We start from the raw sequence: 23,075 nt of genomic DNA, 5'->3' as shown, positions 1-23,075 counted from the left end.
TGGGGATGAGAGAGCTTGGGAAGTGAGTCAGTTGTTGTTCGCTGATGATACAGCGCTGGTGGCTGATTCATGTGAGAAACTGCAGAAGCTGGTGACTGAGTTTGGTAAAGTGTGTGAAAGAAGAAAGTTAAGAGTAAATGTGAATAAGAGCAAGGTTATTAGGTACAGTAGGGTTGAGTGTCAAGTCAATTGGGAGGTGAGTTTGAATGGAGAAAAACTGGAGGAAGTGAAGTGTTTTAGATATCTGGGAGTGGATCTGGCAGCGGATGGAACCATGGAAGCGGAAGTGGATCATAGGGTGGGGGAGGGGGCGAAAATTCTGGGAGCCTTGAAGAATGTGTGGAAGTCGAGAACATTATCTCGGAAAGCAAAAATGGGTATGTTTGAAGGAATAGTGGTTCCAACAATGTTGTATGGTTGCGAGGCGTGGGCTATGGATAGAGTTGTGCGCAGGAGGATGGATGTGCTGGAAATGAGATGTTTGAGGACAATGTGTGGTGTGAGGTGGTTTGATCGAGTAAGTAACGTAAGGGTAAGAGAGATGTGTGGAAATAAAAAGAGCGTGGTTGAGAGAGCAGAAGAGGGTGTTTTGAAATGGTTTGGGCACATGGAGAGAATGAGTGAGGAAAGATTGACCAAGAGGATATATGTGTCGGAGGTGGAGGGAACGAGGAGAAGAGGGAGACCAAATTGGAGGTGGAAAGATGGAGTGAAAAAGATTTTGTGTGATCGGGGCCTGAACATGCAGGAGGGTGAAAGGAGGGCAAGGAATAGAGTGAATTGGAGCGATGTGGTATACCGGGGTTGACGTGCTGTCAGTGGATTGAATCGGGGCATGTGAAGCGTCTGGGGTAAACCATGGAAAGCTGTGTAGGTATGTATATTTGCGTGTGTGGACGTATGTATATACATGTGTATGGGGGTAAGTTGAGCCATTTCTTTCGTCTGTTTCCTTGCGCTACCTCGCAAACGCGGGAGACAGCGACAAAGCAAAAAAAAAAAAAAAAAAAAAAAAATATATATATATATATATATATATATATATATATATATATATATATATATATATATATATATATATATATATATATATATATATATATGGAACCAATATATATATATATATATATTGCATTTGTGAATCCAAACCTGTTGTATGAACATATATACTAAAAATTGCTGTTAGATTTCGAGTAGGTTTTTTAGTGAAAGAATCCCATTCATTATCAGAAATTTCCTGCAGGTACTAACGAGCCTGTTATAGTTACCTGACATCTAATATCACTAACGAAACATATCAACGTATGATGCCTTGGTTAGCTCTGAAGGGCAACCAGACGTCTACGTATTGAGCAGTTGATGTGTTTAGCAGTGAAGGAGGGTGTGGTGCTCTTGGTCTCTGATGTGCGTCAGAGGAAGTATGAAGAATGGTGTGGTTTAGATGTACATTCGTCTACGCAGTGTGACAGGGCAGTGTTCAGGATCAGCATGAGGAAGGAGTACACGAGCGCAAAGTAAAGTGGCCAGTGTGGAGTGTGTACCAGAGAGAATGTGGTGTGTGTGTGTGTGTATGTATGTCTGGCGCAATTTACGTGGGCCGGGAGGGAGAGTGTGGTGTGTGTGGCACAATTATATGTGGACAGGGAGGGAGTGAGAGTGGTCTGTATGTGGCACAGTATACGTGTGCAGTGTGGTGTCCTCTGCATAGTGTACATAGGGCGAGTGTGGTGTGTGCAGGACAATGTATGTTGGCAGGGAGAGTTTGGTGTGCGTGGCACAAATATATGTGGGCAGAGAGAGTGTGGTGTGTGTGGCATATGTGGGTAAGGAGAGAGGGATGATGTGGTGTTTGTGGCACAATATAACTCTGGAAGTAGAGAGGGAGAGCGTACTGTATGCGGCACAATATATGTGGGCAAGGAAGAGAGTGAGATGTGTGCGACGCAATGTACGTGGGCTGGGAGAGAAGGAGAGTGTGCTGTGGGTGGCAGAATATACGTGGGTAGAGAAGGGGAGGTTGTGGTGTATGGCACAATACACTTGGGTAGTGAGAGGGGGTGAGTCTGCCGTGGGTGGCACAATATACTTGGGAAGGAAAAGAGGATGTTTGTGTTGTGACTTGTACAATATACGTGGATAGTGAGAGGGGAGAGTGTGACGAGTATGGCACAATGAAAGTGAATAGGAAAGGAGAGTGGAGTGTGTGTGTGTGTGTGTGTGTGTGTGTGTGTGTGTGTGTGTGTGGCACAATAAACGTGGGAAGGGAGAGGGGTATAGTGTGGTGACTGTGGCACAATATACGTGGGCACGGAAAAGGGAGTTTGTGGTGTGTGGCACAGCATACATGGGCAAGGAGAGGAGGAGGGTGTGGTGTATGTGGCACATTATACGTGGGCAGGGAAAAGGTGGGGTGTGTAGTGAGTGGTACAATATACGTGTGCAGGGAGAGAGGGAGGGTGTGGTGTGTGGCACAATATACGTGTGCAGGGAGAGAGGGAGGGTGTGGTGTGTGGCACAATATACGTGTGCAGGGAGAGAGGGAGGGTGTGGTGTGTGGCACAATATACGTGGGCAGGGAGAGAGGGAGGGTGTGGTGGTTGGTGGTGTGACCCCCCCTCCCAGCGTCGCCAGGGCAACAGGCGCTGCAGGGTAAATCCTACAGCTGGTGCAGCAGGTGTCATGTGCTGAGATCACCTCACCTGTAATGGTAAACCTCACATTCAGACGAGTTTTAGTAGTTTCCTTTACCCCTTGAGCACGACGGTGTGATACTTGAGCACAACGGCATGGTACTTGAGCACGACGGTACGACTCCCGGGTATGATGGCCTGACCTAAGTATACCTGACCTTTAAGGGTTAGGTTATGATAAGGTCAGGCCATCATACACAGCCCTACCATTATACCTAAGGCTCGTACCTTCGTGTTCAAGGATTGTACCGTGCTCAAGGATCTTACCGTTGTGCTCAAGGATTGTACCGTAGTCTTCTGTACTGTCATGCTCACAAGGATCATATCGTCGTACTGAAGGTCAAAGTATATCTAACACTATGTGACTTACAACAACCTACCCTCCCGCTCTGTAACTCACCGGAACCTAACTAAGGGTAACCTTCGACACACAGTAGCCTAGTAGTTACCATTTCTCTGAAATCGGTAAACGCGATTTCATCACAATATGAAATTGTTATGATTGTGTTAAGTATGAACACCACAGCTTGGGAAGTGAGAGCGAGTTAGCCCACAAGGTTATGGTGACTAAAGGAAACAATTTTGAGCTAACTTACCCCCGGGTGGAATCAGTACAGCGGAAGCCGCTACCCCCCATAACCCCCAGATTGTTGCCAAGTTCTGCCACAGTCACGCTATCTTGGCTTGAGTGACGCTTCATTTATGATCTTTTCTCAGTGATTGATCTGCACACTTCCTGAGTGAAGTTTCCGGGAATTTCTTAAAATGCCGTCACGTAGATTTTTCCTCTCTTTTTTCCCCAGGGACGAGAATCACTTAACACTTTCTCCATCTTAGAGCGAAATTTTGAGCTCAATGCTCCAGCGTCGTCTTAATTCTGTGCATGATATAAATTTTGAACTTTTATTTTCTGGTGCAACAGCAAATATATATATATATATATATATATATATATATATATATATATATATATATATATATTAAACGTAACTGTCACATATGTAAACGGATATCACTGGACTCCGCTTGGAAGTCGTTGCACCCCAAGTGAGAAATTGCCTTTGGCTTCACTACATCATCGTCAATGGACAGAAAGGAGTATACTCTCTTCAAGGACCATCTCGCTTCAGAGAAGTTCATCATTTCCTTGATCCTTCGAGCGAGGAGTGTTACCTCGAAACTTCAAGAACCACGTTAAAGGGGTTCTGAGAGAAAATGAGGCAGATGCACCTACTATTATTATTGCTGTCGAAACACACACACACACACACACACACACACACACCTATGCTTCCACACACCAGCCTCAGGAAGGCTTGCGACTGTCGGTTGGAAGGTCTTGCAATTAGTTCTCTCCTCGTTCGTCTGTCTGTCACGAATTGTTTACTGGTGCCGTAATTCTTCGATGGTCGCTCTATGCCGTCTCGTCATGCATTTTTGTACCCAGGTAGTCTCTATCTGCGGTTGAGTTCTGCCGGTACGTCCCCAAGTCGACGCTCGCCATTTGATTGTTAAGTATGGAAGTCGCGTCGGGTTTATCTGCTTAACATGCCAAAACTCTATTGACTGTCATCTTTCTCTTTGTTCCTACGATCCAAGATTCTAAATACACCACTTATTTATTAGGTTTTAGGTGATTATGCAAGTGATCACGACCTCAACGTAACATATATAGAGTCGTGGTGGGCGACATCAACGTAACATGTATAGAGTCGTGGTGGGCGGCATCAACGTAACATGTAAAGAGTCGTGGTGGGCGACATCAACGTAATATGTATAGAGTCGTGGTGGGCGACATCAACGTAACATGTATAGAGTCGCGGTGGGCGACATCAACGTAACATGTAAAGAGTCGTGGTGGGCGGCATCAACGTAACATGTATAGAGTCGTGGTGGGCCACATCAACGTAACATATATATAGAGTCGTGGTGGGCGGCATCAACGTAACATGTGAAGATTTGTGGTACAGCAACACATGTGACTATCAAGTATCCGACACCTGAACTGTTGGGATGAGCCACTGTGGAAATTCGGGTACTTCCCCCTGGTCGGCTCACATGCTATAGGCCCACCCTTCTGACGTCACTACCGCAAAAGTACTCAGGGGAACCAACCTGGTCCCGACACATGGCGACAGTAGCCGAACCTGGCAGAGGTACCCAAGCCCCTAGTACTACACTGCCGTCGAACTACCTAATCCTCGGACAGCGCAATGTCCCAGGATAGTACCCGTCCCTGGGACAGTAGAATGTGTTAAGACAATGCTTGATCTTTGAGTGACAAGTACCGTCACGAAGCAGAGGACATAATGCCTGACTAGAATTAGAAGTACCTTATGTATCGCTGACTGGCAACATGAACACGTTATTAAAAATTACGATCAAGTATGATAAATCATATGTATATATATATATATATATATATATATATATATATATATATATATATATTTTTTTTTCTTTTTTTTTATACTTTGTCGCTGTCTCCCGCGTTTGCGAGGTAGCGCAAGGAAACAGACGAAAGAAATGGCCCAACCCCCCCCCCATACACATGTACATACACACGTCCACACACACAAATATACATACCTACACAGCTTTCCATGGTTTACCCCGGACGCTTCACATGCCTTGATTCAATCCACTGACAGCACGTCAACCCCTGTATACCACATCGCTCCAATTCACTCTATTCCTTGCCCTCCTTTCACCCTCCTGCATGTTCAGGCCCCGATCACACAAAATCTTTTTCACTCCATCTTTCCACCTCCAATTTGGTCTCCCTCTTCTCCTCGTTCCCTCCACCTCCGACACATATATCCTCTTGGTCAATCTTTCCTCACTCATTCTCTCCATGTGCCCAAACCATTTTAAAACACCCTCTTCTGCTCTCTCAACCACGCTCTTTTTATTTCCACACATCTCTCTTACCCTTACGTTACTTACTCGATCAAACCACCTCACACCACACATTATCCTCAAACATCTCATTTCCAGCACATCCATCCTCCTGCGCACAACTCTATCCATAGCCCACGCCTCGCAACCATACAACATTGTTGGAACTACTATTCCTTCAAACATACCCATTTTTGCTTTCCGGGATAATGTTCTCGACTTCCACACATTTTTCAAGGCTCCCAAAATTTTCGCCCCCTCCCCCACCCTATGATCCACTTCCGCTTCCATGGTTCCATCCGCTGACAGATCCACTCCCAGATATCTAAAACACTTCACTTCCTCCAGGGAATAATTGGTATGCATGGGGTGTTCAGTGTTGTAAATGGAAATGGTGAAGAGCTTGTAGATTTATGTGCTGAAAAAGGACTGATGATTGGGAATACCTGGTTTAAAAAGCGAGATATACATAAGTATACTTATGTAAGTAGGAGAGATGGCCAGAGAGCATTATTGGATTACATGTTAATTGACAGGCGTGCGAAAGAGAGACTTTTGGATGTCAATGTGCTGAGAGGTGCAACTGGAGGGATGTCTGATCATTATCTTGTGGAGGCTAAGGTGAAGATTAGTATGGGTTTTCAGAAAAGAAGAGTGAATGTTGGGGTGAAGAAGGTGGTGAGAGTAAGTGAGCTTGGGAAGGAGACCTGTGTGAAGAAGTATCAGGAGAGACTGTGTACAGAATGGAAAAAGGTGAGAACAATGGAAGTAAGGGGAGTGGGGGAGGAATGGGATGTATTTAGGGAATCAGTGATGGATTGCGCAAAAGATGCTTGTGGCATGAGAAGAGTGGGAGGTGGGCTGTTTAGAAAGGGTAGTGAGTGGTGGGATGAAGAAGTAAGAGTATTAGTGAAAGAGAAGAGAGAGGCATTTGGACGATTTTTGCAGGGAAAAAATGCAATTGAGTGGGAGAAGTATAAAAGAAAGAGACAGGAGGTCAAGAGAAAGGTGCAAGAGGTGAAAAATAGGGCAAATGAGAGTTGGGGTGAGAGACTATCATTAAATTTTAGGGAGAATAAAAAGATGTTCTGGAAGGAGGTAAATAGGGTGCGTAAGACAAGGGAGCAAATGGGAACTTCAGTGAAGGGCGTAAATGGGGAGGTGATAACAAGTAGTGGTGATGTGAGAAGGAGATGGAATGAGTATTTTGAAGGTTTGTTGAATGTGTCTGATGACAGAGTGGCAGATATAGGGTGTTTGGGTCGAGGTGGTGTGCAAAGTGAGAGGGTTAGGGAAAATGATTTGGTAAACAGAGAAGAGGTAGTAAAAGCTTTGCGGAAGATGAAAGCCGGCAAGGCAGCAGGTTTGGATGGTATTGCTGTGGAATTTATTAAAAAAGGGGGTGACTGTATTGTTGACTGGTTGGTAAGGTTATTTAATGTATGTATGACTCATGGTGAGGTGCCTGAGGATTGGCGGAATGCGTGCATAGTGCCATTGTACAAAGGCAAAGGGGATAAGAGTGAGTGCTCAAATTACAGAGGTATAAGTTTGTTGAGTATTCCTGGTAAATTATATGGGAGGGTATTGATTGAGAGGGTGAAGGCATGTACAGAGCATCAGATTGGGGAAGAGCAGTGTGGTTTCAGAAGTGGTAGAGGATATATATATATATATATATATATATATATATATATATATATATATATATATATATATATATATATATATATATATATATATATATATATATATATATATCTTTCAAACTATACGCCATTTCCCGCGTTAGCAAGGTAGCGTTAAGAACAGAGGACTGGGCCTCTGATGGAATATCCTCACCTGGCCTCGTTCTCTGTTCCTTCTTTTGGAAAATTAAAAAAAAAAACGAGAGGGGAGGATTTCCAGCCCCCCGCTCCCTCCCCTTTTAGTCGCCTTCTACGACACGCAGGGAATACGTGGGAAGTATTCTTTCTCCCCTATCCCCTATATATATATATTGGAAAGGATCACAATTTTGCGCGTGATCAAGATATTCCTATGAGTCCACGGGGAAAATGAAACACGAAAAGTTCCCAAGTGCACTTTCGTGTAATAATCACATCATCAGGGGAGACACAAAATAGAAATATAAGTCAGTGGATATACATCGAAGAGACAAAGCTAGGACGGAATTTGGTAAACATGTGATTGTCCAAAACATGTGCGTAAGACAAGGGAGCAAATGGGAACTTCAGTGAAGGGCGCAAATGGGGAGGTGATAACAAGTAGTGGTGATGTGAGAAGGAGATGGAGTGAGTATTTTGAAGGTTTGTTGAATGTGTTTGATGATAGAGTGCAGATATAGGGTGTTTTGGTCGAGGTGGTGTGCAAAGTGAGAGGGTTAGGGAAAATGATTTGGTAAACAGAGAAGAGGTAGTAAAAGCTTTGCGGAAGATGAAAGCCGGCAAGGCAGCAGGTTTGGATGGTATTGCAGTGGAATTTATTAAAAAAGGGGGTGACTGTATTATTGACTGGTTGGTAAGGTTATTTAATGTATGTATGACTCATGGTGAGGTGCCTGAGGATTGGCGGAATGCGTGCATAGTGCCATTGTACAAAGGCAAAGGGGATAAGAGTGAGTGCTCAAATTACAGAGGTCTAAGTTTGTTGAGTATTCCTGGTAAATTGTATGGGAGGGTATTGATTGAGAGGGTGAAGGCATGTACAGAGCATCAGATTGGGGAAGAGCAGTGTAGTTTCAGAAGTGGTAGAGGATGTGTGGATCAGGTGTTTGCTTTGAAGAATGTATGTGAGAAATACTTAGAAAAGCAAATGGATTTGTATGTAGCATTTATGGATCTGGAGAAGGCATATGATAGAGTTGATAGAGATGCTCTGTGGAAGGTATTAAGAATATATGGTGTGGGAGGCAAGTTGTTAGAAGCAGTGAAAAGTTTTTATCGAGGATGTAAGGCATGTGAACGTGTAGGAAGAGAGGAAAGTGATAAGTTCTCAGTGAATGTAGGTTTGCGGCAGGGGGGTGTGATGTCTCCATGGTTGTTTAATTTGTTTATGGATGGGGTTGTTAGGGAGGTGAATGCAAGAGTTTTGGAAAGAGGGGCAAGTATGAAGTCTGTTGGGGATGAGAGAGCTTGGGAAGTGAGTCAGTTGTTCGCTGATGATACAGCGCTGGTGGCTGATTCATGTGAGAAACTGCAGAAGCTGGTGACTGAGTTTGGTAAAGTGTGTGAAAGAAGAAAGTTAAGAGTAAATGTGAATAAGAGCAAGGTAATCAGGTACAGTAGGGTTGAGGGTCAAGTCAATTGGGAGGTTAGTTTGAATGGAGAAAAACTGGAGGAAGTAAAGTGTTTTAGATATCTGGGAGTGGATCTGGCAGCGGATGGAACCATGGATGCGGAAGTGGATCATAGGGTGGGGGAGGGGGCGAAAATCCTGGGAGCCTTGAAGAATGTGTGGAAGTCGAGAACATTATCTCGGAAAGCAAAAATGGGCATGTTTAAAGGAATAGTGGTTCCAACAATGTTGTATGGTTGCGAGGCGTGGGCTATGGATAGAGTTGTGCGCAGGAGGATGGATGTGCTGGAAATGAGATGTTTGAGGACAATGTGTGGTGTGAGGTGGTTTGATCGAGTAAGTAACGTAAGGGTAAGAGAGATGTGTGGAAATAAAAAGAGCGTGGTTGAGAGAGCAGAAGAGGGTGTTTTGAAATGGTTTGGGCACATGGAGAGAATGGGTGAGGAAAGATTGACCAAGAGGATATATGTGTCGGAGGTGAAGGGAACGAGGAGAAGTGGGAGACCAAATTGGAGGTGGAAAGATGGAGTGAAAAAGATTTTGTGTGATCGGGGCCTGAGCATGCAGGAGGGTGAAAGGAGGGCAAGGAATAGAGTGAATTGGATCGATGTGGTATACCGGGGTTGACGTGCTGTCAGTGGATTGAATCAGGGCATGTGAAGCGTCTGGGGTAAACCATGGAAAGCTGTGTAGGTATGTATATTTGCGTGTGTGGACGTATGCATATACATGTGTATGGGGTGGGTTGGGCCATTTTTTTCGTCTGTTGCCTTGCGCTACCTCGCAAACGCGGGAGACAGCGACAAAGCAAATATATATATATATATATATATATATATATATATATATATATATATATATATATATATATATATATATATATATATATATATATACATATATATATATATATATATATATATATATATATATATATATATATATATCCACCAGTGGAGTTTTATCAGCAAAGCTGATACAGTGGATGGCTAATTCTTTCTGGCCAGGCCATGGTAGATACCGATAACAGAAGTTACATGAAATTATAGCCCTGCTTGCTTAACTGTTCCCCTGACGCCTCGTTTTATGTTCCCGACCGTCAGCTGTGAAATGCCTAAAACTCAGTGACTGATAAAGGGCCTCTGATGGAGATCCAGGCGTAAGATGTACTGTAAAGCTGACTATGACGCTCACATGAGAGGAGGGAAGATCGCACTGAATGGTGGAAATTAATATAGACGAAGGGAGTACGAAATCACCAGGGAAATTACGTACTCATCCATACCAAATCACCAGGGAAATTACGTACTCATCCATACCAAATCACCAGGGAAATTACGTACTCATCCATACCAAATCAGGGAAATTACGTACTCATCCATACCAAATACCAAGGTAATTACGTGCTCATCCATACCAAAACACCAGGGAAATTACGTACTCATCCATACCAAATACCAAGGTAATTACGTACTCATCCATACCAAAACACCAGGGAAATTACGTACTCATCCCTACGAGTTCACCAGGGAAATTACGTACTCATCCCTACGAAATCACCAGAGAAATTACGTACTCATCCATACGAAATCACCAGAGAAATTACGTACTCATCCATATTGCTCATGTACATCACGTTATATCATTAATGATATCATCATCATTAACAAAAAACAGTGATGCGTAAGATGCGCAGAGGAGCAGGAAGATTCAGCTGATGAAGGCTGGGTCCTAATCATGAGTACTGGCCACATCCTGAACGTCCTGCCAGAGGCCATGACCCACGACCGTCTCCGGGACCCTGCCTCCTTACCAACGCTTCCTGCTCCAGGACCCGCGGTCATCTTCCCATACTGCCAACTCCAGGATCTAGCCATCTCCCACGCCTCGCACAGGATCTAGCCATCTCCCACGCCTCGCACAGGATCTAGCCATCTCCCACGCCTCGCACAGGATCTAGCCGTCTCCCACGCCTCGCACAGAATCTAGCCATCTCCCACGCCTCGCACAGTAAGACGTAGCGATATTCCCACGCCAGGACGTTCGCCACCGTGCTCATTGTGACTCAGTCGCAGGCACATTTCAAGGCCAGCTTGCCTAGCAGCTAGCCACTCGGGAACCAAGAAACGTTCCATGAACCCCTGCTCCGGTACAATCCTACTCTTCGCTAACATCCCAAAGTCCATAAATGTTTATGATCTATCTCTGTCGTAACATGAACGTAGGCGGACAACTCGGACATCATTACATAATCCTGATAATCGAAAATCTTCATATAACAGCCAATCATATTCACCATTGAGATAAAACTGAAAGATATATTCATCTGGATCTATGGATGTTAGACTGCGTGTCTAAAAGTAACGTACTGTGGAAGACGTTGATTGGTTCGGTTTGCTAGGCTTTCCGACTTCTGCTGTCATTAATGTCAACATCCACCAACCGTAAAAAAAATTAACACCTTCTTCAGGTGTTGAGGATAATTCCACGATCCCATACACACACACTATGTGGATGACCCTCTGTGTAAGCCATCCTTAGTCTATTGTTTATATTCCGACGGCGTTGCGTGGCATTCCTGGGTGTGGCGCGGCCGGCGGCGTCCTTGGGCGTCCAGGTGGGTGTCCTCCACGTTTGATTACGTATCACCCCTGACAACCAAGCCTTCAGCCTCACGGTGGGCTGCAAATACACGCTCGGGGGGAAAAAAATCAGGAAATTCTCTCGGCTGAAGTTTGCATACAAACATTAGAGGGATGTGCGTGTGGAGTGTTGAGGGAGCACTCCGTTCCTCATCTGTCCAAATGGATTCATGGTATTACATTCGTGCTTATCATCTTTATACAAAGGCAACTCCTTTTCGGTTGATTTCATCTTTGTATATATATATATATATATATATATATATATATATATATATATATATATATATATATATATATATATATATATATATATATATTTGTCCTCTGCACTGCTGCATTTGTGAGCTAGGATTTTCTCTCCTAATTTTCTGTTGTTGGGTTCCCTTCTGCGTCATCCACTTGCTGACGTTCGCTTCAACTACGCAGCCAAGCCCCCTTTTACCTGCCTGGCTTTAAGTCTCCGTCTTTACAAACCATACGTTAACGTCAGTCCACAGTCCTACCCCTGTACCAGTCTGCAGTCATCTCATGCACTCCTCTTGTTCCCACGGAGCCAACCTCGCAGCCCGGGCCTCCTCCCCCTTGCAGACGACCCTCCACCTCGGTGACGTCACAATGACAGTTCCCAGGACACGGAAGCTGCATAACGGAATTCGCTGCTGCCGCTACTGATGCTGCCTGTTTGATTCAGTCCACAAATTACACTACTGAGTTCAAACATCACTCGCTACAACACTAGGGTCGTACATCATTCGCTACAACATTAGGGTCGTACATTACAGGCTACAACACTAGGGTCGTACATCACTCGCTACAACATTAGGGTCGTACATTACAGGCTACAACACTAGGGTCGTACATCACTCGCTACAACATTAGGGTCGTACATTACAGGCTACAACACTAGGGTCGTACATCACTCGCTACAACATTAGGGTCGTACATTACAGGCTACAACACTAGGGTCGTACATCACTCGCTACAACATTAGGGTCGTACATTGCACGCTACAACACTAGGGTCGTACATCTCTCGCTACAACATTAGGGTCGTACATTACAGGCTACAACACTAGGGTCGTACATCACTCGCTACACCATTAGGGTCGTGCATTACACGCTACAACACTAGGGTCGTAAATCACTTGCTACAACATTAGGGTCGTACATTACAGGCTACAACACTAGGTCGTACATCACTCGCTACAACATTAGGGTCGTGCATTACACGCTACAACACTAGGGTCAAAATTCAAACTTGCCAGTGTTGGAGTGCAGTGCCTTACATAAAGATGTGTCTTTCGCAAATAACGTTTACATAAATATTTCATCTAATTTCAGCTACGTGCTGGTCAGTCATGCAACCATACCACGTGGTGCATGATGATGTTCACTTTTTGTCATTGTTTCATTGCAAGGTAAACTATCCTGGCATGATAGCTCACCTTCCTTGTCACTGTTATCTGATGGTTCCAGTCATATCGTACTAGGGAAGAACGTCAAGTATAGTTGATCCGATCCTTCAAGTATACTTGATCCGATCCTTTGCCCTAGCAGACGTTTATACATACGTCTCAAAAAGGGGTTTCAGTTTGCTGGAGGGAGAATTTTCTACGAGACAAACTTAACCTCAACCACTTCACAACATACATAACTCATTTTTTTGCCGTGTAATCACTTCATCAGACATAAGCTACACCTGTATTACTTACTATTGGTCGATGTCTGTACGAGAGGCGGAGTTATCTGTCTCTGCTTATTTGATTTACGACGAGTAGTTGGAGTTTAACATCCGAAAAAAAAAAGTTGCATATGTGGGAAATTGATGATTGGAATTTCTTTAAAACACGATCGGATAATTTGAGTTGACATGCAAAAGCAGTAGAAACCCAACCGAATCAGGTCAACAGTTTACATGTATGAATGTTAATGGCACGAACAGGCCTCATTCTATTATTCATTCTTTGTATCACGAACGTTGACACATTCGTTTTCTACCAAGGACTGAATCAGTAGCTAAGGTGACTTCCGTTTTCTAGTAATAGACGATGAAAAAAGAAAACAAAAAGAAATGGCCTTGAGGCTCAGAGAGAGATAGAGAGAGAGAGAGAGAGAGAGAGAGAGAGAGAGAGAGAGAGAGAGAGAGAGAGAGAGAGAGAGAGAGAGAGAGAGAGAGAGACCAGGAAGTGACGTCGTCGTGATTATATACAGTGGTGGCAAGTGAGTCAACACCAGCAGCAGGTACAGACAAACCATCCGGCCTCTGACAGACAGAGCTCCAACATAGTTTCTCTGTGTGTTTCGTTTCCCCGTCACGATTTCTGGCTTAATGGCCAATTAGCTTGCGATGGCCATTAACTCCTGCAGCATATGTAAAACAGAGTTGACAGTGCAATCATCATTATCTGAGACGCAGAGGACTTCATCCATTCGTGAAAATTATTATCTATAACGACTCAACTCTCAAATACAAATTAAATCTTGAAATTTCTAATGGGAAATTCAGAATGATTATGCAAATTGAGAAAGGATATTCTTTTTTTTTTCTCATTTCTACCAAGTTGTAAAAAAAAAATGATATATTCAAAATCAAAGGACTGAAATATGCCATGTGTATAGATTATACACGATATTCGGCTCTTTACACGATGTGGTGGATTCATATCCGTACTGAGCCGCCTTGACAATAGCTGTGCTATCTTGGGGTATGATAGCTTGACCTTGGACCCGACCCATCAGGGTCAGATGAAAGACCATCATACCCAATGGTCATTATGCTGTGCTGAGGGGTCGTTCGTCTGTGCCCAGGTGTCAGGAACCAATCCAGTTTCTAGCATACTATCATTCAACATGGATAAAAAGCACCATACTATCATTTAGCATGATTACAAAAGCACCATACTATCGTTTCAAATGGGTAAAAGCACCATACTATCATTTGAAATGAATAAAAAGCACCATACTATCATTCAACATGAGTTAAAAGCACCATACTATCATTTAAAATGAGTAAAAAGCACCATACTATAATTTAACATGAATAAAAAGCACCATACTATCATTTAAAATGAGTAAAAAACACCATACTATAATTTAACATGAATAAAAAGCACCATACTATAATTTAACATGAGTAAAAAGCACCATGATATTCAACATCTGTAAAAAGCACCATACTATCATTTAACATGAGTAAAAAGCACCATGATATTCAACACCTGTAAAAAGCACCATACTATCATTCAACATGAATTAAAAGCATTCAGCCACGGTCCCCAAACATTCAACGTCTTTTTTCCGTTTGCTTCAAAGACAATTGGATGCCTTGACTATCTCGCCCTATTTGACAGAGGACGGTGAGCCAGCAGCCGCAACAGCTCCATCCTTATCAGATCCTTGCCTGTCGAGGCAAATCCCTAAAGCATTTTAGAGTATTTCCCAGGCACACTAGATATCTAACTGTTTTGCCTGACAACAACAAGCGATATTCGCGGTAGGAAATGTTACTTGACGGTAGAATGATGATAACCTTGGGAGCCCATCAGCCGAGACGGTCAGCGTGGTGGGTTTGTATGATCCTTTATAAACCACCTCACATCCTATGGCCTGGGGAAGAAGACATTACAGGCAATTGCGTAGCCTGTATGTAGACATGTACAAATATATAGGTGAGTTTGAGGCAATATGCAACGGGAGGTGTTGCGTCAGCCACAAATCTAAAAAATCATACATCTTACATTGTGCTTGATCAGTGTGGTGTGTTGCCTTATATAAACTTTGATGTCGGTTTTTAAGGTTGGTTTGGTTTGGTTTGGTCTTTGCCGTCAACTGCCGGGGTCACCAAGGCCGTCAATATCAGGCTACATCCACCAGCCGTTAAATCTCGAACTCCTTTAGATGTTCAGTCTAAAACATATCCTTTTTCATTGTGGATGTGGCCTATGGTTTTTGTGGTAAGCCAAACCTCCTTGTTATTTATACCCGTTGCTGTCCTCGCTCATAGACGCTGCCAGAAAATACATATTCATGCTCTCAGTACCACAGTTCCAGTAACGAGCCTGACTTCATTCACCTGTAAACTCCTTTTCCGTAATACTTCAGAAACTTCAGAAACGCCTAAAGACTCGCGTTTGATTAAACAGACAGTAAAAAGTATATAGATAACAAAAAATCTAACATGAAATGATTTGGCGTCTTTTATGGTCGCCGTCCATCAGAGGCACTACAGTGGTTCTTACAAAGGGCGTCACTGTAAAACAAAGTAGAACAAAAAATGACATAGAAACTAATTGATATGTTGTTGGTTCATTTGCTGTATCCACGAATGACGTCAGCGACGAAGTATTAAAGACGATGTGCAGCCTCGCCCTGGCACAGATGACCAGCCACCGGGAACCAACTCATGAATGACACATGACATCCTACACAGACTGTTCCTCACTCTTCGAAGATGACTCAACACGTATCGTCACGTCATCATACATTCATGTAGTGAATACTCGACTTCAGGCAACATCCTCCATGGATCCCACGTTTAATAGATTAACAGCCCAGCTTGCTATCATGAGGTCATGCCCACCTCTCCCGGTTTAGCTATGATGTCACTGATGAGGTCACCGCTACGTCAGATGGAATGTTTACAGCATGGATCCTCATTGTGGGGTACCACAAATAAATAATGCTTTTACTAAAGCTTTATGTCGAACACTTCAAACATGAGGTGGTAGTAGATATCTACTGGCATCACGTATACATTACTTTTTACCATGTTGCCAGCAAATATGTCTCGCACATACATACAAACAGAAAAAAAAGCATGCTTAGAAGAGCTGACGCTGGTGGTGAGATCACCAATGACGTCAGCGAGATCCATGACGTCAGCGGTGTGTGTGTGTGTGGTACTACCTTGGCTGTGGTCCACCAGGGTCGCGGAGGAAGGTGAGAGTGATCACGCTGCCAAGCACGTGTATGTGTGTGCGTGTTGAAGCTGATGCATACGTGCGAAGAGGAAGTTTTAACCTTATTTGAGTCCCATTTTCTAACTTTGCATTTATGTAAGTTAAAAGAACTCGACGATCACTTCCATTAGCCACAACAAATGGTTTCATCTGTCTGTTGCTGTCTCATTACCAAAGCAGTTCACAAATTGTACTTGACCCGTTCCGTTAAGTTTCCTTGTTGTGTCTAGTTACAAATTTCCTTCGGATTTTCTGTTTTCTACGATTGCCTAATAGCTAAAGATTTCGATATCAGCGAGGAACTTCAGGTTACGGTGCATCGCCCCTTGTGATTCTGTCTTTCAGTGTGAGCAAGTGTGTTGTTTTGCTTTATCTTCAGGTACAGTGTCTGCTGTCTATCGATGAACATCTGTCAATTCTTAGACGAGGAGAACAAAATGGTAATGCGTAGTAAATATTAATCATGGTCTCACCTAAGTTCAAAATATCTTTAACCTCACATAAGTTCAAAATATCTTTAGCCGTCTTTTTCGTATAAAAGAAGGCAATTCTGATAACTTCCTTCATAACCTGTTCTATATAGTTTTGGTGGCAAACCGTCGAGCATACATTAGAGTGCATTGTAGATCATGTGAATTTAATCTAGATAATCTCAAGAAGTCAGTTTTCTCGACGTGAAATAGTGAGAATGGCCTTGTTCTTACCATGTGTAGCCCTCGTCGCATTACCCCGTTGGTCCTACAGTCCCAAGTTATATCATAAGCTAGTATAAACTAGGCAGTGTTAAAGACCACGAGATATAGCGAGTCGTAGGCTAGAGGACCAACAAATTGTAAGATCGTAAATATCATAAGGTCTTTTAAAGAGCTACGCCGACTGTAGAGATATTAAGTTTTTGTTGAGGTGAAATGATAGATCAACAGACCCCCATTTACGAACACAAAATACCACAACTAAAGATCAGCATAAGGACATGTATATATCCATATTAAAAAATACAGTCAAGCAGCGCTTTTTTTTTTCTTTTTTTTTAAAGGCTGGCTATACCCTTGTCACAGAACAATCAATAAATCGAGATAACAGGACACGGTCTATTACTCAGTAAGGCATAGGCATTGCATATTTACAAAGAAACTAACGCGCTAGAATCATATAATGAATAAAAAAAATTAGATACTTTATTTTAGTGATAGTGTTTCAGTTTCCTTCATTATGATTTTTCTATAACAAACTAGATCTCTTTTTTCGTAAACAGTCGCATAGGATTATATACGCACCCGAAAACGATTTTGGGTTTATTGCGCCAATATATGAGTATAGTTCACTTTACTCCCACAAAATGGTAGCATGCTGCAGTCCAATGCAAATACCATATCTTCTAACTTTGGCCGGGAGATCGGAAATAGCCTAACTTTTCTTATAAGTTTGTTAAATGTGCGAATATTGCTTCTATTTGCCATTATGTCAGACACTAGCGTTTTCTTTTGCGTCAAAAATATCATTGTTTACAATTTAGCCATTCATATAAACGTTAAATCATTTTGGGCTATGAATACGCAACTCAATTGATTAGTCAAGGTCAGGGTTTAGAAGTTTCTCCTGAAACACTAAGCTGAGAAAAATTATAGCTATGCTAAATTGATATGTTACCCGTGCAACGAAAAGCCGTTTTCTTTGTTTTCCACACCGAGAGGGTTAACCAAACGATGCCAGATAAGATTTTCATAAAGATTTTCTGTCACGAGGGAGGACAGTCTGTCCACCTAGACACCATAAGTCCTTGGATGAACGAAATTCATCCAGTATCATCAGATAAGTTTTTGCAATATGAACAATATCATCGTGCAATTAATATCAACTTTTTATACTGTTAATGCATTGTTTTAAGGCAAGATTTTTTTTTCGTAACTTTCCCATGGAACTTGTTCTTGGGCACCATTGCTTTGGATTACAAATCCTACCGTTATGCTATGCAAAATGTTGATTAGTATGTGTTCATCTTATTAGACAACCATGTTTGAGCGTCACGCCACTTTGCAAAAAAGCGTAAATAAACACGACCTTTTGCAACTTGCCTAGCCCTCCCACAAGTGGCCATTCCCTTGCAGTTCTCCAACCGCTTTCATGTTTGTATATTTCCTCATTCTTATTCACTAGGGAATGTTTTACCAAGTTTTACAGTGGTTATGAACTAGCTTTTCCCCGATTTTCATAGCCCTCCCCACTATCTCAGTTATTATGCAAATTACGTTGCGCAGGTTCATACAATAAAAAATGACTTTACTGATACCCATTTCGTCCAGTTCCATAAAGAAAATACCTAAGCCAAACATGGTCAACATTATAGTGTTGCATTTACTGACAAATTCTTTATTTGTACTTAGTAGAAGTCCAGTTTAGTTCGGCAGTTTTTAGCCTTGTATTACAAACAGCAATTTTGTTTTGCAGTGCAAATATACACTTCAGATGATAACAATTGGAGATCAAGATTTGGATCATTAGATTTTGATGAACGACATGAAATAGTGATACTTGGGAGACTTAATAGGTTTTGTTAATGAGAAAATAAGATAAGTTTTATTACCGTAAAAAAGTACCTAAAGCACAGTATTACAAAAATATTTTTTTTGTGAAGAAATATGGTTTTCACGCTCTCTTCAGACAGTTTTAAGCATTCCATCTACTAAAATATTCCTTTTCAAACACGCAGCTATAAAGATCCTTGTTTGCTAGTTAATGCTTCATTCATCTCCAATTGAATACTTGAATACACATTCACAGAGCAAATATAATGTCATAATGTTCACCTAGAGCAGGTCAGCTGTCTGTCTCCAGGGAGGAAATGGTCAAGATTTTCCTCACAAAGGTCTATGTCTTGATCATCTATAGGTAAACACCAGCAACAAATACATCTTCATCACGAATTAATGCTGTAGAATTCATGCAGGAATTTTCATTTTAGCTGATAAATCCTGTCGGTGAAGTAGTAAATAGCTCAAATCAGGCTCTGTCTTATAAGGTATATATTTCACACCTTACGATTGGCTTGCTTTCCCTGAGTCTGATTATTGTGATGAGATGTTTTCAAGTTTTCTGCCAATTTACGTGATTAAATCATGTATTTCTCTTTGTCTTCTGAACTTATCCATTTCCGACCACTGGCGTCATGAGCAAAACACATCTTAAACTTTCTGTTATATCTTTGTAGGATATCATTTCTGTCAACAGTGTTGAAGCTGATACTGTTTCTTATCTCTGTTACAACAGACAGTTCTTTTTGCCGCTACTCAGAGTTTGTTATATGAAAAATAAGACTATCTGTCTCTTTAGTTTACATATTCATGTTACATTTCGGTAATCTTTCTAGTAAGATTTTATAGTTCAGCTTGTCAAGTTATCCACCCTCAGTCCTGCATTAGTTTCGTATATGTTTTTGTAGTGTACAGTATTAACGTGTTTTTGTACTTTTCCCCGGCTTTTATGTGATTTAGTATAAAAGTATATAATGTGCTTTAGTAAATATTTTAATGACTCTAACACTTATTTCACAAGAGAAATCAAACCTATAGGTCTAGACTATTTCAGATGATAAATCCTCGTTTTTTTAAGTTGGTGACACATGCCAATGTGTGTACTTCTCTGTGAACAGTGACATCTTTGGCTTTGCTATTGACTTCTTCCTCTTTTTTAGAAAAAAAATCGAAGTTTTGTCCAGCCCTAGTGCTGAGTTTCCTTTGAGCTTGGCGAATGAGAGGGAGGTAAAGAGAGAATTACAGGGACAGCAGAACTTGTTATTTACAGGACAGTTTTATAGAACGCCTCTTAAAAGCTCTTTAGTCCAAAAAATTTAGTATTCGTCTGAGTTCTAATTTCTATTAACAAAGACGTAATTCAGGATAGGGAAGGATCAACCACGCCTATTCATCACCTAGACATGAATTACTTTTGCGTTCATATCGTCTTTTTTCTCATAATTCTCTCAAATAATTTTCATTTTTTGTCTTTAGGTGACTAAGTATATGAGATAGGAGAATCAGTGAGGAAACAAGGGGAAGCCTAGTCTTAGACGTGTTAGTATCAGGGGATGATCAGCGTATGTGTTAGAAAAATCAGACTAATGCAAAACGTGGTCTAAATATTCAGTGTGGTCCAAATGTTGTTGATTATATTGGTTATCCGGTAATAACGAAGAATGATTACCACGAGTGGTATGACGATTCCAAAAATACAAAACTTTTTCTTTGTGCATGTTTTGCAAGAATTATTAAATGTATGTAATTTTAGAAATGAAAAAGGTATACAATATGTAGTTAAATATATGTCATGCACATTGTCAAAAAAAAAAAAAAATCCAGCTCAAAAAATATATTCTATGAAGATGCTTGGCAAATATGGTACAAATTGGTCCAGGTAATCTCTGATATTTTGATCTGAAGTTATGACACTAGTAGAAAGTTTTATAATTACTTGCAGTCAGAAATAAAGTACAAAGTAGAGAAGAAAAAGCTGACACTAACCACCCCAAACAAAATACAAACAAAAGACCTTTTGTCCTTTGGAAATGAACATCCAACATAATGCCAATTTCTTCTTGGCAATACAACAACCATTCTTTTCAATTGGCCTACTTAGTAAATTTAGGGAGACTATTACGTAAAAAGACTAAATTCTCTCACACGAGCTACTTGTTCAGTGGACGGATGTACAACGGAACATTTGTACGAAAATGCTTTTGTTTATGGTTTGTAGGTAATGCTGTAATGGCACAGCATTTAGTACTCTATCGAAGAATGTTGCAGAGTAAGTTTTTCATATACCATCTATTTCTAACCGTCTGTATAGTCCACCCTTGCTAGGTCCCATAATTCTCCTGAGGACCATCATCCTTAGCCTTGACCTACATGGCTGGCGTGACGACGCCTGCAGAGCCACAATCTTCCTGACCTTGCCCTGGTCATGCAAGACGCGCCTGTGGCTTCTCACTCGTGAATTTGATGGTCATGGACATAGTGTTCATTAATTCAACGTTACTATATGAACTGATGATTTTTTATGACTTAGATAAATGTCGTTTTGTTCCATGTATATTCTGCTGGACATTCAGTCTTTGATTTAGAATTTCTTATCGTGTCAGTACGGATTCACTGCTCGATTCAGACGAGTGCTTTGGACAGGAAAATGTTGGGAAAGTAATTACGCATTGCAGACTGTTTTCGGTGCCATTGGACACGGCAATCTCTCTGTCTTCGGTGTGACAAACGAATTAAGAATGCAGCGGACCTAAAGCTAAATAATGAAGCTTGATAATATGTTGATGAGTACCCTTACATTAGAGATCGTAGACAATATCAGCACAGGGATGTGAATATCATCCGGCCATCATATGTGTATATGAAAGTTTAGTGTTCAGAAACGGACAAAAGTTTGACGCACCACTATAATTTTCATACCTAAAGAAAGTATGATGCAGTAGAGATATCTCTCCCAGATACTATCGCAGTTCGGGGAATGCTAAGTATGAAGATAATTCTAGGAAATAGGATTCTTTTTTTTTTTTTTTGCTTTGTCAAAAATATTAGGAAAGATCATTGAAGGGCGAAATATTTTTAGCCTAGTTTAGTTCAGGCAAAAGCTTCCGCCACATTTTTCCGTTAGGATAGAGGCTTTCCAACGTATATTTGAAATACATTCTTAACGATTCTATGTAGATAATCGCAGACAGCAAAGAAATATGCCAAGCAATAGCTTAATTGAGGCACGAACAAAATCTCTCGGGAATGCAAGAATGTGGGGCTGGTTTTGCAATGAGGGGTTTGCTTAGATTCCTCCTTATTTGATACGATGGGTCTGTTTGCTCTGAATTTGGCTTTAGTCTGACCTTTATTCTAAGCAGAGTTCTAATGTCAGTATCGAATGCGCACGCTCACAAAATGCATCCACATACGCACGTATACAGCCGCAGGAACCTGCACATGTATGTGATCATATAGTAACTTCACTCACAAGATTCTAGGTTCTCATCCTATGGGGCATATGTGTGTTTCATGCACGAACATCCAGTTGTAAATCTGAGACGAACATAAATGTACGCTTGCATACATGCGACTTGGAAGTCGACGGTATACCTAACCTGTCGCCTGAGCTCCCCCCACCTTAGGAATATGGTAGACATACTGTCTGATGGCAAGTGATTAAATCACTTTCATGTGTTTGGATAATGAAACAATCACCAAGTGTTCACACCTTGTACTAGGCCAAAGCTAGAATATGCATATCAAGCTTGTTAACTTCACTGAGAAGCACGAAGAGTTAACAGAGTAGGTGCATACAAGGGCAGCAAAGATGGTATTAGAAATAATGAAAAAGAAAAGGTAACATTGAGAGGTTAGAGGCCATAAATTTTCTACCATTGGAGAGAGTAGCGTAAGGGAATACTTCATAATAACTATTTTTTCTTTTACTATTCTGGTGACAGAAGAAACACAATCATAATAGGATTTTGAGGAGAATTTAGAAAAAAAGTACTTTTTTACATATTAGTATTGGATGAATAAAAAAGAAAAAACTGGTTAAATTGTGAATGTTGGG

This window comes from Panulirus ornatus, chromosome 13 (genome assembly GCF_036320965.1).
Source record: "Panulirus ornatus isolate Po-2019 chromosome 13, ASM3632096v1, whole genome shotgun sequence".
Classification (NCBI taxonomy): Eukaryota; Metazoa; Arthropoda; class Malacostraca; order Decapoda; family Palinuridae; genus Panulirus; species Panulirus ornatus.
Note: the sequence above shows the minus strand (reverse complement) of the source record.